At 41.3% G+C, this 15390-nt stretch overlaps 1 long non-coding RNA gene across 2 annotated transcripts in view; it reads right to left on the bottom strand.

The window, feature by feature from the left end:
- Positions 1–15390, bottom strand: part of LOC138147131 (uncharacterized) — a 148447-nt gene that overhangs the window by 47897 nt on the left and 85160 nt on the right. Inside the window, exon 3 of one of the 2 annotated variants that reach the window (XR_011164711.1) lies at positions 14865–14940. The exons of the other annotated variant lie outside the window; for it this stretch is intronic. This is a non-coding gene — a long non-coding RNA (uncharacterized lncRNA). The remainder of the gene's footprint in view (positions 1–14864; positions 14941–15390) is intronic. 2 annotated transcript variants of the gene reach the window in all.

Below are 15390 nucleotides of genomic sequence, written 5' to 3'. Positions count from 1 at the left end.
ACTATCAACAACCATAGGGGGGAAATCCTTCAAATCACTAATAATAAGAGAAATGTGTTAAAACAACAACCACAACTCAACAATTCCACTTCACACTCATTGGATTGGCAAAGATGACAAAAAAAGGAAAGTAACAATTGTTAGATTACATGGGAGGACAAGTAGACTAATGCATTGGTGATGAAACTATGAATTGCTCCAACCATTCCCAAAAGCAATGTGAAACTATCCCCAAAAAGTCACTAAAGTGTTCATATCCTTTGACCCAGTGAGGCCACTGCTAGGTATATACCCCATAGCAATCAAAGGAAGAAGGAAAGCACCTATATGTAAAAAAAAATCATAGCAATACTTTTTGTTAAAGCCAAGTACTGGAAATTAAAGACATGCCCATCAGTTTTGAGAATGGCTGACCAAATGATGGTATATGAATGTAATAGAATATTACTGCACTATAAGAAATAACAAAAAAGGGATGGTTTCAGAGAAGCCTGGGAAGACTCGTATGTACTAATGAAGAGTGAAGGGAAGAGCAGAGCCAGGACATTATATAATAACTATGATATTGTAAAGAAAAATAAACTCTGAAGACTTAAAAATTCTGTTCCAATCAATGATGAACCACTTCTACAGACCAGTGATGAAGCATGCTTCCCACTTCTTGACAGAGAGGTGTTGGACGAGAGAAATAGAAAGAGGCATACATTTTTGGATTTGGCCAACCCGTTTTTGGACTTGGCCAACCTGTAAATTTATTTTGCTTTCATATGCTAACTTACTACAAGGGTGAGATTTATTTGGGGTAGGGGAGAGTTGGTAGATAGAGGAGTGAGTGATAATGTACCATAAAAATAAGGAGAAGATTGTGAACAAAGCATTTAGCAAAAATGAACAGATGAAATATGAAGGAGGGTTAGAGGAAAACACATTCAAGTGAAATAGCTTTGAAACTATCATGTTGAATTGAATAAATACCTTAAAAACCAAACCCTATGTAGTGAAATTCATGGTTTCCTAGACAATCCTCTTTTTTTTTTTGTTCTTTGTATATGGAAATGTTCATGTTTGTTGATGTTTGTCAAATTCAGAATAGCAAAGTTGCTTTGGTTGTTGTTGTTTTTTTAAACCTATAAAAATATTTTTGGAACAAGCAGACGTCCCTTCACCAAGCAACAATAAAAGCTGATAACAGTTAGATTTGTCAAAAGTAACTGAAAGTACTTTATCTCCAGATGGAGCCTATGAAATAGCTAAGGTCCAAGAGTGGAATCAAAAGACCCTCTGTGAGTAACACCCACATGAACCTGAATATATCGACAAACAAGAGTTGAATGGTACTTTGTGGATTTGTTTATTGAAATGGAGATGTTTATGAAGGCAATTCAAGTCATTGACATCAGAAATTATAGAAGGGTTGTTTATCCTTAAGGATAACCTTGAGTAGCCCAAACTCAGGGATGAATGCAAATTATGCAAAGAAACAGAAAACCTGCAACAAACCACTGCAGTGAAAAAAATTTTTTTCTTTAGCACCTACTGAATACCTATCAAAGTATGACCCGATGGCTAGAATTACACATAAGAAGTTTGTTACCGGGGCGGCCAGGTAGCACAGCAAGTAAGAGCACCGGCTCCAGTGTTGAGAAGACCTGGAGATCGAATCCTGGGCTCAGACACTTAGCACCCACCCAGAAACACCTGGCCGTGTAACCTTGAGCAAGTCACTTAACCCCAATTGCTTAGGGGCGGCCAGGTGGCTCAGTGAGTAAGAGTACCGGCTCCAGTGTTGGGACGACCTGGAGATCGAATCCCGGGCTCAGACACTCAGCACCACACCCAGAAATAACTGGCCGTGTAACCTTGAGCAAGTTACTTAACCCCATTGCTTAAAAAAAAAAAAAAAAAAAAAAAAAGAACAAGTTTGTTATCTTTTATCTGATCTTTTATAGCATCTTGAAGTTTATAAAGCACTTTAAAGATGTTATTTAAGATGGAAATGGAAAATGACAAATCCTCATACTGTAAATAAATAGACCTCAAAATATCCTCAAGAATTCAACCAATAAATTGTACTGGAACTATACCATTATTGCTGATTATACTGTTGCCTACAATCACCCAGGCATAACATTGAATTATAAAAACTTAAGAACGTTTTTTAAAAATAGGTGTCACTATGTCAAATACTCATCATTCCCAAAGTTCATGGACTGAAAAGTTTTCAAAATATAGAGGAAGAAACCAGAAGCATAATGGAACAGGGTGAGGTACAGGGTATCATCCCCATTTTCCTATCTGTTACTGGAGCTGTCTCAAGGATACTTTCAGTGAGCCTACAGAATATGATCATACATCCTAATTTTATTTAACTTTTATTCAACTACAAAAATAACTACAGTTATTTTGTCTACCTGCACAAGAGTCCACAGGACATTTAAAAGAATAATAGCAGGATAGCAACTTGTCCTAGGACTGTTTCTTTCAGAATTCCATTGAACAAAACAAAAATTACTTCTCTATAATAATAACAATAACAATAATAGCAGCAATAACAACTCACATTTATATGATGTATATCTGAGGGAACTGTGAGATTCACTGGAGAAGGTACAGAACTTTTTTTCAGTAATTTTTCAGTTGTGTCTGACTCTTTATGATCCCATTTGGGGTTTTCTTGGCAGAGGTACTGAAGTGGTTTGCCATTTCTTTCTCCAGCTAATTTTACTGATGAAGAAACTGAGGCAAATAGGGTTAAATGACTTGCCCAGGATCACACAGCTAGTAAGTGTCTGAGGTTGAATTTGAACTCAGGAAGGTGAGTCTTGAGTCTTCCTGATGGTAGGCTTGGTGCTCTATCTACTAGTACTCTATTAACTACTATGAGCACTTTGAGTTTTCTGCATTTTGCTTATAGGTGAAATAAAGGCTATTCTATGCCCAATATTTGCAGTTAGATGGTATAATGTGTAGAATGCTGAACTTGGAGCCAGGAAGATTTGAGTTCAAATCATGCCTCAAATGCTTACTCACTATATGACCCTGGTCAAGTCACTTAATTTCTCTCAGCCTTAACTTCCTCATATGTAAAATGGAGATAAATAATAGCATCTTCCTCCCAAGGTTGTTGTGATGATCCAACAAACATTTAAAGTGCTTTACAAACCTTAAAGTGCTATATAAAGATTATTGATTATTTTTATTGTGACCTTGAGTGCTCACAAAGAGATTGGGGACATCAGTGGAGAAATAGACATAAACCATATCCTGAGGTTCCCAGGGAAACTCTGGATGAGGGCAAATGAGCCAGAGAAATATTGTTGGGTGGTAGGGGCAGGTAGGGTTAGCATCATCAAAATTGAACTTGATCTATATAAACCCAGAGCTTTGGATTCTGGACCATGGGCTTTAAATATAAAACCATATGTAATTAGGTGCTCAATTTGAAAAGTCCAGATTTACAAGAAAAATTATTCACTTTATAGAAGTATTCCCTATAGAAGTCAATGCTTACTTAGCACAGTGACTAGCAAATAGTAAGCATTTAATTAATGCTTTTTCCTTTGTTCCTTTAAATAAGGCATTCCCCTGGTACGCTAGAAATACAATTGAGAGTTTGATTTAAATACAACTCATTTAGAAATACATCTGTTGTAAAAAGCGAGGTACAACCATATTTCATTATCTATCATTCTGAAGATTCTTCCAAATTCTGACCAGCCTGAAGTTCTGAGTAAAAGAGCAAAGCTTTCCCCAGGACTGTTTTGGGTGAAAATAGACCCTAACACAAAATAATCCCACGGATGGCTCTGCATGAGAATCATGTAGGAAAAATAGCAGGGTTTAAACAACCAAAATAATAACAATAATTACTCACAGTCAGTATTTATAGAGAGCCGTCCTCCCAAAGAATTCAGAGATTTGTGCCTTGTAACAATAGAGGCATTATTTTCCATGGATAGTGGGAAAAGGCACTGAGCTATGAGTCAGGAAACCTGGGTTCTAGCCATGGCTTAGTCACCAACAAGCTGAGTGACCTTGGACAAGTCACTTTCCCTTCTCCAGGCTAGTTTTTCTTCCTGTATAAAAGAATTGGACTTTATCTCCAAGGTCCCTCCCAGCTCCAATATCCTAGGGACTCTATTGTTCTACATCTTTCTCTGTGCACGGGTGTATGCAGGTATATTTCTATGAGTGTGTGTGTACATTGTTCATTATAACTTCTATGGCCTCATAATATCTCTTTAAATACCCAAGGACTCTAGGGGTGGCCAGGTGGCTCAGCGAGTAAGAGCACCGACCCCAGTGTTGGGATAACCTGAGGATGGAATCTGGGCTCAGATACTTAGCACCACACCCAGAAGTGACTGGCCGTGTAACCTTGAGCAAGTTACTTAACCCCAATTGCTTTAAAAAATAAAAATACATACATACATATATACATACATACATACATACATACCCAAGGACTCACTCTGTGCTTGCAATAGCAAGCATTTGCTTCTGAGAATGAGGATGGATAGTTTGAAACAAGACAGGGTGGTCCATGCATTAGATTAGTAGTGTATGTTTCTTCCCATTAGGCTACAGCCTTCTCTGGAGAAGATACTTTGTTTTTTCAGCTTCTTCGCCATTCATTCAATTCAGGTAAATGCAACAAATCTACTATGTTCCCTAGACTGCAATAGGTACCTTGTCCTCTCTCTTCTGATATTGTATTGAGAAGGAAAGGGTACTGGGCAGAGAATCAGGAAACTGACTTATAATTGTGCTTCTGTCACTAATTAGCTATTTGAGTCACTTGTCCATCTGGGTCTTAATATCTTCATATGGAAAATAAGGATAATTGGGCTTGCACTCTCTTGTGTAGCTATTCTAAGGGTCAAATCAATCAATCATCAAAGAGTTATTAAGCACATCTTATTACTAGGCACCATGCTAGGCTCTGGGAATACCATGAGAAAAAGAAAATGAAAATGAATGAAAAAATGAAAAAAAATAAAGAAACATATCCCGCCTGCCCTCAGGGTGATTACATTTCTATTGAGGAAATAAAACATACAAATGGAAGACAGAAAGTGCCTTGAAAAGAATCAGACTGAAATACAAGGCCTTCCCCTAGTCATTGTAAGGGGAAATGAAGGAGAGTGGGAACACAGAGAGGCAAAGTACAATAAATTATAGTACAATGGAAAATAGAGACAGAGGACCTGTGTTCAAATCCCAGTTCAGAGGAATGATGCCTAAACGACTCTGAGCAAGTCATAGCCTCCATAGGCTTCAGTTTCTTCATCTGTAAAATGCAATGGTAGGATCAGATGACCTTTGAGATCTCTTCTGGTTCCAGATCTCTAATCTCCAGAAAATGGCTTTAAATGCAAGATTTAAGCATAACTGATACAGATCTGGATAGAAAATAAATTTTTTAAAATGGTTTTGGGATCACTGATTTTTTTTTTTTTTGCAGAGAACCGATTCTATTATTTAGCATTGTGTGCTAAAGGTCAGTCTAGGTCAGGAATTCACAGTTGGAGACTGGGACACTTTGGCTTCTTCCTAGAACCCAGTTCAAGCCCTGTTTTCCCTATTCCTGCCATCACGTTCCCAGACTCCATCACTCATGTCCTTCTTCTCTGAACTCCTAGCCTGTACCACACAATTAATTTTTTATTCAATTTTATTTTGATTTTCAGTCCTGAATTCTGTCTCTTCCACTTCCCTGCCATCAAGAAAAACAAAACCATTACAAATATGTATAGTCAAGCAAACAAATTCCCAGATTAGCCGTGTCATATGTATGTATGTATGTATGTGTACATATTTATGAATGTGTGTATGTACGTGTGTATATGCATTATGTGTATGTGTGTGTTTATGTATGTATGTACATATGTATGTATGTATATGCCTCCTTCTGAACACTGTCATTTCCTGATCTGGAGGTACCATACAATTTAATAGCTTAATTAGATACCATTTTGTATTGCTCACTCCTGGTTGTGTATTACTTTTGTCTCCCTCACTAGACCATAAACTCCATAATTCAAGGACTGTCTTCTCTGAGTTCCCTGGAGCATTTGGATATAGCAGGGGCCTGGCAAACTGCTTGTCAGTTGGTTATCTACACAATCCAAGTGAGTCATTTCACTCCCAACTATGGGGAAGTATTGTCAGATGGTGTCCTTCCTACACTCTCCACTCCTCCCATAGGATCTCCATCTCCCTTCTTCAGACCTAGGCACTGCTCATCCCTCATGCTTGCGGTGAGCTCCTTCCTTATACTTTTCCTCTCAGAGTCCCTAGTTTCTTTCAAAATTCAACTCTGAGGAGGCATCATGGCTTAGTGGATAGAAGACTGGCTCTAGAGTCAGGATGACCTGGGTTTGAGTGCTCCCGGTTAGTCAGCTAAACTCTGACTGCACCCGGGCAAGTCTCTGAGACAAGAAGTTTCACCACTGCTGCCCATCTGCATTGCTACAGGGGCAGCGTCCTTCATAGATGACATTATAATCTAGACCCAAGCAAATAAAGATTGAACTCAAATGTCCCCTTCTAGAGGCACCTGGTTGTGCAGCAAATAGAAGGCCTACAGTCAGGAAGACTTGAATCCAAAATGCAGTCTCTGATACTTACTAGCTATGTGACCCTGGACAAGTCACTTAACCGATATCTGCCTCAGTTTCCTCAAACTGTAAAATGGGGATCAAAATGGAATCGGCCTCCCAGGGTTGTTGTGAGGATCAAGAGGTAATATTTGTAAAGTGCAGAACACCAGGCCTGGCAAATAGTAGGCATTTAATAAATGCTTTCCTTTCCCTTCCCCTACATAAAACCTTTCCTAGTCTTCCCAGATGTTTGCCTCCCTCAAAAAACTATCTTGTATAGAGCTTGTACATACCTAGATATGTACATGTTGTCTCTTAGAATATAATTTCACTTTTGTTTTTGTGGCTCTAGTGCTTAACACAGTCAGTGCATATAGTAGGAGCTTAATGAATGCTTGTTGACTGAAAAGTAGCTCAATGCTTGGGGCCTTCTCATCTAGACCATCCCTCCACCATGCTAATCTCCTTTTTCCTTTGGTAACTTTCTTCCAGGGGCCAACATTTTTGGGAGAGGCCCAGGCTGGCCATTCCCCTCCTGGCTTGGGCTTATGACTTTCTGGCCTTTGCTGCCATGTCCCCATATATGTACCTTTCCTCCCTTCCCACTTTCCAGATCCTTTTTAAGCTCCTGGAAGGCAGGGGACTGCCCTTTGTGCTCATACTAACATTCCTAGCACTTAGCACATGGCAAGTGCTGTATAAATGCTTGTGACCAGCCTGCCTGACCTACTGCTGATCTGATTTGGGTAAATGGAGTGGATTTGTATGCAGCTCCCAACGATCAGAGCTAACTCTGCAGTCCTTTCCTGCTTCAAAGCATAATGAGAAGTGAAAGCCAGTGTGGACCAAGATGGCCACTCCATGCTGCAGTAAGCCGCCCCTAAGCCACGCCCTCCAACTGTCCTGTCCATCCAAGATGGGAGCAAGGCTGCAGAACTGCCCCTCTTCCCTTTCTGTAGGGAGCCAAAGCCTTTGGTCTGTGGCTTTGGGGGTGGGGGGTGGCAATGAAATGTAAGCCCCCAAGCTTCTCAGAATGCCCCCAAGCTCTGACCTACCCAAGATCATCCTTTTCATGAAGCCCACTGGGAGCACTAAGATTACACCCTCATCCTTCTTGCTGAAGTGTGTCTTCCTAGCCAAGCTTTGGGTGCTGAGATTAAATGGAAAGGTGCCGAGCCTCTGATACTTAGTATGACCCTGGGTAAGTCATTTAAATCTTCTGAACTTCTCTTTTCTCCCTTGTAAATGAGTACAGCTTTAAAATAGGGGAAACATGCTTTGTAAACCTTAAAGGGCTAAATAATCCCCAAATCTCCAAATCCATCTAGCTCAGTTTATAACCCAATGGGGATATGATATCCCTGCTAAGTCTTCATCTAGCTTTTCTTTGGGAGTCACTGTCACTCTATCCAGAGGACTCCCATATTCGTATAACAGACTCAGTTTTTCCTAAGCTCTAGTCCTGGATCACCAATTTCATGGATGAATTTTTTTTAAATGCATTTATTAAGTGCTACTATGTGAATTTCTAGGGAACCAAAAGCAGGCAAAGAAGATAGCCCATACCCTCAACGAGTTAACATTCTAATAGGTAAAACACATAAACTGGCGACAAGTCAGATCAACTGGTGGTCTGACACAGAGATGATTGGAAAGGGCCAAGGTGGCCCTAAGACCCTGATGGTTCATCAATCAAAGCCCAGGAGCCTAAGGTCAGGGATTTCAGTTCCAGAAGGAGGTAGAAGATGGAAAGCAGGTGGCATTGTACAAAGATGTCTATTGGACATTTCAGCATGGGTGTCTTGTGAATAGGGATGTGCTGATGAATGTTTAACAACTGTATCTCCAAAAAAATGTACCCAGGGCACACTTTTAACTTTAATTTATTTTATTGACATTTTCTCCATCACTTTCTTAAGTCTAAACAGTCCACAGAACAATATCCAGCCTGCCCCTGCTTATAAGTATGTCACGCCTCAGCTGTCCAAAGTAGAACCCAGTACTTTTCTCTAAAACCTTCCCTTCTTTCTAACTTTCCTATTTCTGCCAAGGGCCATACCACCTTTTCAGGTACCCAGCTCTACAAGGTTGGAGTCATGTTCAACTTTTCCCTCCTGCTTCCCACATGCTGCCAAGTCTTGTTGATTCTACCATCTCAAATCCTTACTGTTCTCTATGCTCACATGGCAACCAATGTAGTTCAGGCCCTCATCATCTTTCACCGGGATTATTACAATAGCCTCCTAACTGGTTTCTCTGCCTCTATTCCCTCCTCTCTCTGGTGCATTAACCATATAGTTACCAAACTGATATTCCTAAAGCCCAGTTCTGACCACTCTGGTCCAGGAACCACCATCTACTAGGTGTGTGACTTCAGGGAAGTAACTTAACCTCTGAACTTCTAAGTCTTTATCTGAAAAATGGGCTCATCATTTCTGGCCTGCCTACTCAAGGGTTGCTCCAGAAATCAAATGAGAGAAAGCCCAGTTCTGATCATATCACGCCACCTCCCCCTTGCCTCTAGAATAAAATAGAAATCCCTCCCTTTGGCTTTTAAAGCCCTTCATTATCTGACTCCAATCTACTTTTCTAGGCTTATTACCTATTACTATCTTTCAAGAACTTCACATTCTATCCAAACTGAACTACATAGTACACAACATTCCACCTGCCTCCTGAGTACTTTTGCACAAGCTAGATGTACCCCGACCTGGAGTGTGCTCCCTTCCCAACCCTGCTTCATGGAATCCCAGCTTCTTTCAAAGCTCAACTCAGCTACCATCTCCTATAATGAGTTCCAAGAACCTTATTCTGTTCTTTTCTCTCCAATTCCCGGAGACCCTACTATCTCCAATTACTTTGTATATGTTTTGTATTTATTTATCTGTATAAATATTGTTTCCTCAGGGGGAAAAAAAGGGAAAGCTCCCTGAGGGCAGGGTCTGTGTAAGTTTGCCATTTTATCCCAAGGACATTGTTATTTTTCAGTGTCTGACTCTTTGTGACACTTTGGGGTCACTCACAAAGAGTCATGAATCTTTGGGGTTTTCTTAGTAAAAATATTAGAGTGGTTTTGCCATTTCCTTTTCTAGCTCACTTTACAGATGAGAAACTGATGCAAACAGGATTAAGTGACTTGCCCAGGATCACACAGCTAGTAAGTATCTGAGGCTGGATTTCAATTCATCAGGATGAGTCTTCCTGACTCCAGGCCCAGAACTTGATCCTCTGTGCCACCAAGCTTGTTAAATTGAATAGAATCAAATCAAACAGATCTACCACATCCCAAGGCAGCTTATGTCACTTTTGAACAGTTCTAATTATTAGCGAATTTTTTTCTTTATATTTTGAACCTAAATCTGCCTCCTTGCACTTATTGCACATTATAAAAGTTCTGCTACCATTGTGTATTATATATGAAAGTTCTCATCTTTTCAGTGGAATTCAGATAGAAGCAACATAATTACTACTATTACTACTAATACTACTCCCACCCCCACCAGACACTACTCTGCTTTCTCCCTGTGGTGTGGAAGTGACTGGATTCTTGAAAGCTAGGCCAATGACATGTACTAGAATGGATTCATGCGTGGGTCCTGGTAACCTGTGGTCCTGTGATCTGATAAGCAGCCTAGCCAAACTGGGAAAAACATCATCAGACTGGCCAGAGGGGATCTATTTTCCTATTTGAGCAACCCTTAAAGACTTTTTTCTAAGTCATGGAGAAAGTGGACTCTGAATTGGTGGAAGGTGGTACGAACCCGATGAAAACACAGACCACCTCATTGAAGCTATGATCTTTATTAGGAGGCCATGAGATATAGTGAGGAAAGCCCAGGAAATGGATGATGGGTTCCAGTCCAAGATCCGCCATCTCTTAGGTATGTGACATCATGGAAGTAACTTAACCTCTGAACTTCATCTGTCTTTATCTGTAAAATGGGCTCACCACTCTTGCCCTTACAAGGCTGCTCCAGAAATCAATCAGTCAAGAAACATTTGTTATGCGCTAAATTCTGGAGATATAAAGATAGACAAAATGAATTCCTGCCCTCTAGGAGTTTGTAATCTGATTATGATTTCTAAAAATAAATAAAATAACTAGATACATATAAGATATATACAGAAAAAAATGGAAGTTAAGCTCAGGGAAGAGGACACTAATAACTGTGGGGCCTGGAAAGGGCCTCCTAAAGAAAGTAGGGTTGGAGTTGAGTCTTCAAGGAAGCCAGGACAACTAAAGAGGCAGAAATGGAGTGAAGAGAGAGCATTCCAGGTTGAGAGGCAACCAGACAAAAGGTACAGAAACTAGAAATGGAGTGTTGTATTCAAGAAACAGCAAGGAGGCCAGTTGGATTATCCTATGTTTGGAAAGCAGTAAAAGGTAATAAGATTGGAAAAACAAGAAGTAGGGGCAGCTAGGTGTTGCTGTGGATAGAGCACAAGTCTTGGAGTCAGGAGAATCTGAGTTCAAATTCAGACTCTGGAACTGCTGTGTGACCCTGGGCAAGTCATTTAACCCTAATTGCCTAAGAAAAAAGAAATGGTATGGAGTAGCCTTGTTTTGAAGAGCTTCAAATGCCAAATAGAGTTTGGTTTATTTAATTGGGAAGAAAGGTAACAATCGTCAAAGTTATGCTTTAGAAAATATTTTGGCAGAGGAGGAGAGGATGGATTAGAGAGCAATGGGTAGAATCTCATCCAGACTGGGTAATGAGGACCAAAGCTAAGGTCCTAGATGTGAGGGTGGAGAGAAAGTTTAGGAAGCTTGTGAAGGCAGAAATGAGAAGCTTTGGCAACATGGTTCATATGGGAAGTGAGTGTGAGGACTCATGAACTACACTAAGTTTGGGAGCTTGGGTGACCTGGAGAACGGTGGTACCCTCAAAAGCCATAAGGAAGTTCAGAAGACAGGAGGATTTGGAAAGAAAAATAACGAGTCCTATTTTATATATGTTGAGTTTAAGAAGCCTATGTTTGTGAAAGTATTTGTAGAACCTATACTTGATTGCATGCTGCCATAGAGGGGAAGGGAGAGGAGAGGAAAGGGGAGAAAATTTGAAATTCAAGGGATTGTGGAATTGAATGTTGTAAACTAAAAGTAAATAAATAAATTTAAATTTAAAAAAAATAAGCCTATGTTGCTGTTCAGTTGTGTATGACTCTTCCTGACCCCATTTGGGGTTTTTTTGGCAGAGATACTAGAGTGGTTAGCCATTCCTTTCTCCAGCTCATTTTATTGAAGAGGAAATTGAGGCAACCCAGGTTAAGTGACTTGCCCAGGGTCATATAGATAGCAATTGTCTGAGGTCAAATTTGAACTGGGATCTTCCTGATTGCAGGCAGTCTCTCTATCCACTGCTCCACCTACCTGCCCAAGAAGTCTACAGATAATCTCATTCAAGATATTAAAAATTCAGTTGGTAATAGAGACCATATAGTTCAGAAAACATTAGTACTGGATAGGTAGATCTAGGAGTCACCCGGCATAGAGATGATAATTGAACCCATGGGAACTGATGAGATCACTAATCGAGACAGGATAGGCTGGGCAAAGAGAAGACTTGGTGAGTGGGTATGATGTAGATGAGGAATCAGCAAAAGAGGTGAGGTCAGACAGGTGGTAGAATAGCCAAGATCAAGCAAAACCTAAGGAGGAGAAGGAAGGTGAAAGCTCTATAAATTGTTTTGAAAAGTGCTTTTTACACTGAGGTGTGATTGTTGGAATTAAGATTATCTACTATTCTCACCAAAGGATGTGCTGTGGGTGTTCTCAAGGGTAGAGAAGAATCTCTCCTTTTCACATGCCTGCTCCTGATGCAGGTGAGGAATGTTATAGCTTGTGGGAGGGCTAATTAGAGTCAATTATAACCTAAGTGGCCTGCCACCACCTATTCAAATGCCAGAGGACTTTCTCTGTGCTTGTAATACTGAGAACTGGCTTCTGGGAGCAGGGAGGAGGAGCTGAAATTTGGTGGTGTACTGTACCAGATATAAGACTTTAACTTGTGCCCATCCAGAGTAATTGCTCTTGGCAAGGGATGTGGCTGGGATAGGTTAGGTTGGGGACCGTCTTCCCCACTCCCTATTCAGCTTTTGTAAAGTTCATTGCATGAAGCCTGCCACAAGCCGAGCCACCCACTCCAGTCCAGCCCTCATTCAGCTGCCTAAAGTGCAGGTCAGATCATGTCACCACCACTATAGGGTCTCCCTGTCACTTCCTAGATCAAATACAAAATCCTCAGTTTGACATTCAAGGCCCTTCTTAGCATCCTCTTTCTATCCCATCTCTCTAGTCTTATATCTTATTCCTAGTCACACTGGCCTCCTTGTTGATCCCAAAGGAGACACTTCATGTCTTGGCTCCTGGCATTTCTTCTTGCCTGGAATGCTCTTTCCCCTCATCTCCACCTCCTGGCTGCCCTGGCCTCTTCTTTCAAGTCCCAGATAAAGTCTCACCTTCTACAAGGAGTTTTTCCCAATCTATTTCCTATTTATTCTGTATATTGATTGTTTGTACATGTTTGTTTAGGTTTTGTCTCCCCCCCCCCCATTAAACTGTGAGCTCCTTAAAGGCAGAGACTTTTTGCCTTTCTTTGTAGCCCCAGCACTTAGCACAGGGCCTGACACATAGTAGGTGCTTAATAAATGCTCATTGACTGATTGGAGGTGACATTAGATTGAATGCCACCCACAAGGTTGGCTTATGGATCTTAGCATAATTGTCAAGTTTTGGGGAGGGAGGTCAAAGCTTGTCCTTGGTGATCTCCCACCTCCCCTTCAGTGTCCCCCCTCATCCCTCCTGACACTCACCGGGCCTGCTCCACTCCCTCTCCAGATCCCTTCCTCTTCTAAAGCTGGATTCAGGTGAGGCCCTCAACTTCTTGACACTTTTGGAAAGCTAATCCTCTTGATAAGCGTTTGAGGTGTTAGGTTTGTGGGTATTTGCATTTTAATGAGAGAACTTTGAGGTGCAGAAAAGCCTTTAAGCCCCAAAGGAATGAATCCCCAGTGATAGGATTTAGGCACTATAAAAGACAAAGGGAGGGAAATGATTTGGGACAAGACAACTTTCCTGAAATGGTGCCATATAAGTTCCTACCTGTTTATACCCCAGCACTGGTCCAGTAGACCAAAAAGGACTTGTCTCTTAGTTTTCGTTAGTGGATTGGCTTTAAGATAACAAATATTTTAGGATTCTTCTTAGGACCTCACAGTATATGGGGAAACTGAGGCACTGACCTGAGATCAATCATTTGGACTCTCAGAGTTGAAAAGAACCTTAGAAGTCATCTAAGCTGGCACTTCCTTCCCCCATCCCAATCCAGTGCAGAAATCCTCTCTTAAAACTTTGCAGATGAGAGCCCTCCAGCCTCTGATAAAATACTTTCAGTATAACAGGACTCATTCATTGCCTACTGAGAGATTTCATTGTTAAACAGCTCTAATGGTTTACTTATAAAATCAACTAAATAAGAATTTTTCCTGTCTTTGCCCTATGTGACCTCAGCTGAGTCATTTGCCCTCTCCAGGTCTCAGTTTGCCCATCGGTAAAGTGCTAGGGTTGGCCAAAATTCTCTCCAAGAGTCATTGCAGCTGTAATGCCCATAGTCTAAGATCTGGTGAAATCTGCTTGCTGGTGATTTTCACCCCCCCACCACTCCCACCCCATGCATTACCAGGTCTGCCCTCTAAGGCCACACAGGCTAAGGCTATTCCCTCCATGGGTCAGGCCTTCAGATACTTGAAGACAGTGACCATGTTACCTCCATTCCTTTGAATGATACTTCTATGACCTGGTTTTGAGTTCCCTCACTATCCTTACCACCTTTCCCCAGTCTGTCCGTGTACCTGTGCCACTCACAAAATGTGACAATGCAGGACAAAATATACCACTGTGCCCAGTACAGAGTGAAAGGGAACTTCCTTCATTCCACACTACAATGCCTTTAAAGAATGCAGACTAAATCATACTGGATTTGGGAGAAAAGTGGCAGGGCTTCATGACCCCATTACTTTAGATTGAAAGAGCCCGACCCCGGCAGAGCAGAGAGCCAAACCCCCAAGTTTGAGCCTCCGGAGTCCTTCCTTCCTCCATAAGAGCTCACATCCCCACCCGGAATTGGCAGCTTGTCTTTTTAGGGGTGGAGAACAGCCTCCATGCTGCCTCATTTGTCCTTTAAATAACCTAATTCTCCTGGGGCTTCTCTATCGAAACCAGAACCACTTCATCATCCAGTCCTTCTTGCTTCCTTGAAATACCTGGAAGGAAGAATTAAAATCCTCTGCAGCAGGGCTTCAGCCAGTCTCCTGCCATACTCCAGCACTTCTCCAAGGTCTAGAGAAAAAAAAAACGAACAAACAGCTGATGCTTCTCTCCAGGCGGAGAGAGCAGGGGAAGCCCCTCCAGGCAGGGCATTGCATATGAAGGGCTTAGGCTCACAGCCTTGGGCAGGAAAGGGAGGGAGGTGCCAGGCCTAAACATTCATCGTCCTGAACACATTACAGGCACATGTTGTAAGAAAGCCTATGGATGTGTCAGTGTGTAAAAGGCATAGAATTACTGCATTGTAGGGCTAGAAAGGAGAACATATTGTACATTCCCCAACTCTTGACAAATGGCTAAACTGAGCCCCAGGAAGAAGAAATGACTTACCCAAAGTCACACAGATAGGGTGTGAGCATTCTAAGACTGAGAAATTCCTGCCCTTCTAATGCCAACCAACTCAGCGATCTCACAATCTCTCTCTCTCTCTCTCTCTCTCTCTCTCTCTCTCTCTCTCTCTCT

The sequence above is a fragment of the Petaurus breviceps genome, unplaced genomic scaffold, assembly GCF_028583685.1.
Source record: "Petaurus breviceps papuanus isolate PSGF00001 unplaced genomic scaffold, PetGlider_PUasm1.0 90779, whole genome shotgun sequence".
Lineage (NCBI taxonomy): Eukaryota > Metazoa > Chordata > Mammalia > Diprotodontia > Petauridae > Petaurus > Petaurus breviceps.
This window is presented reverse-complemented; position numbering and strand designations above follow the sequence as displayed.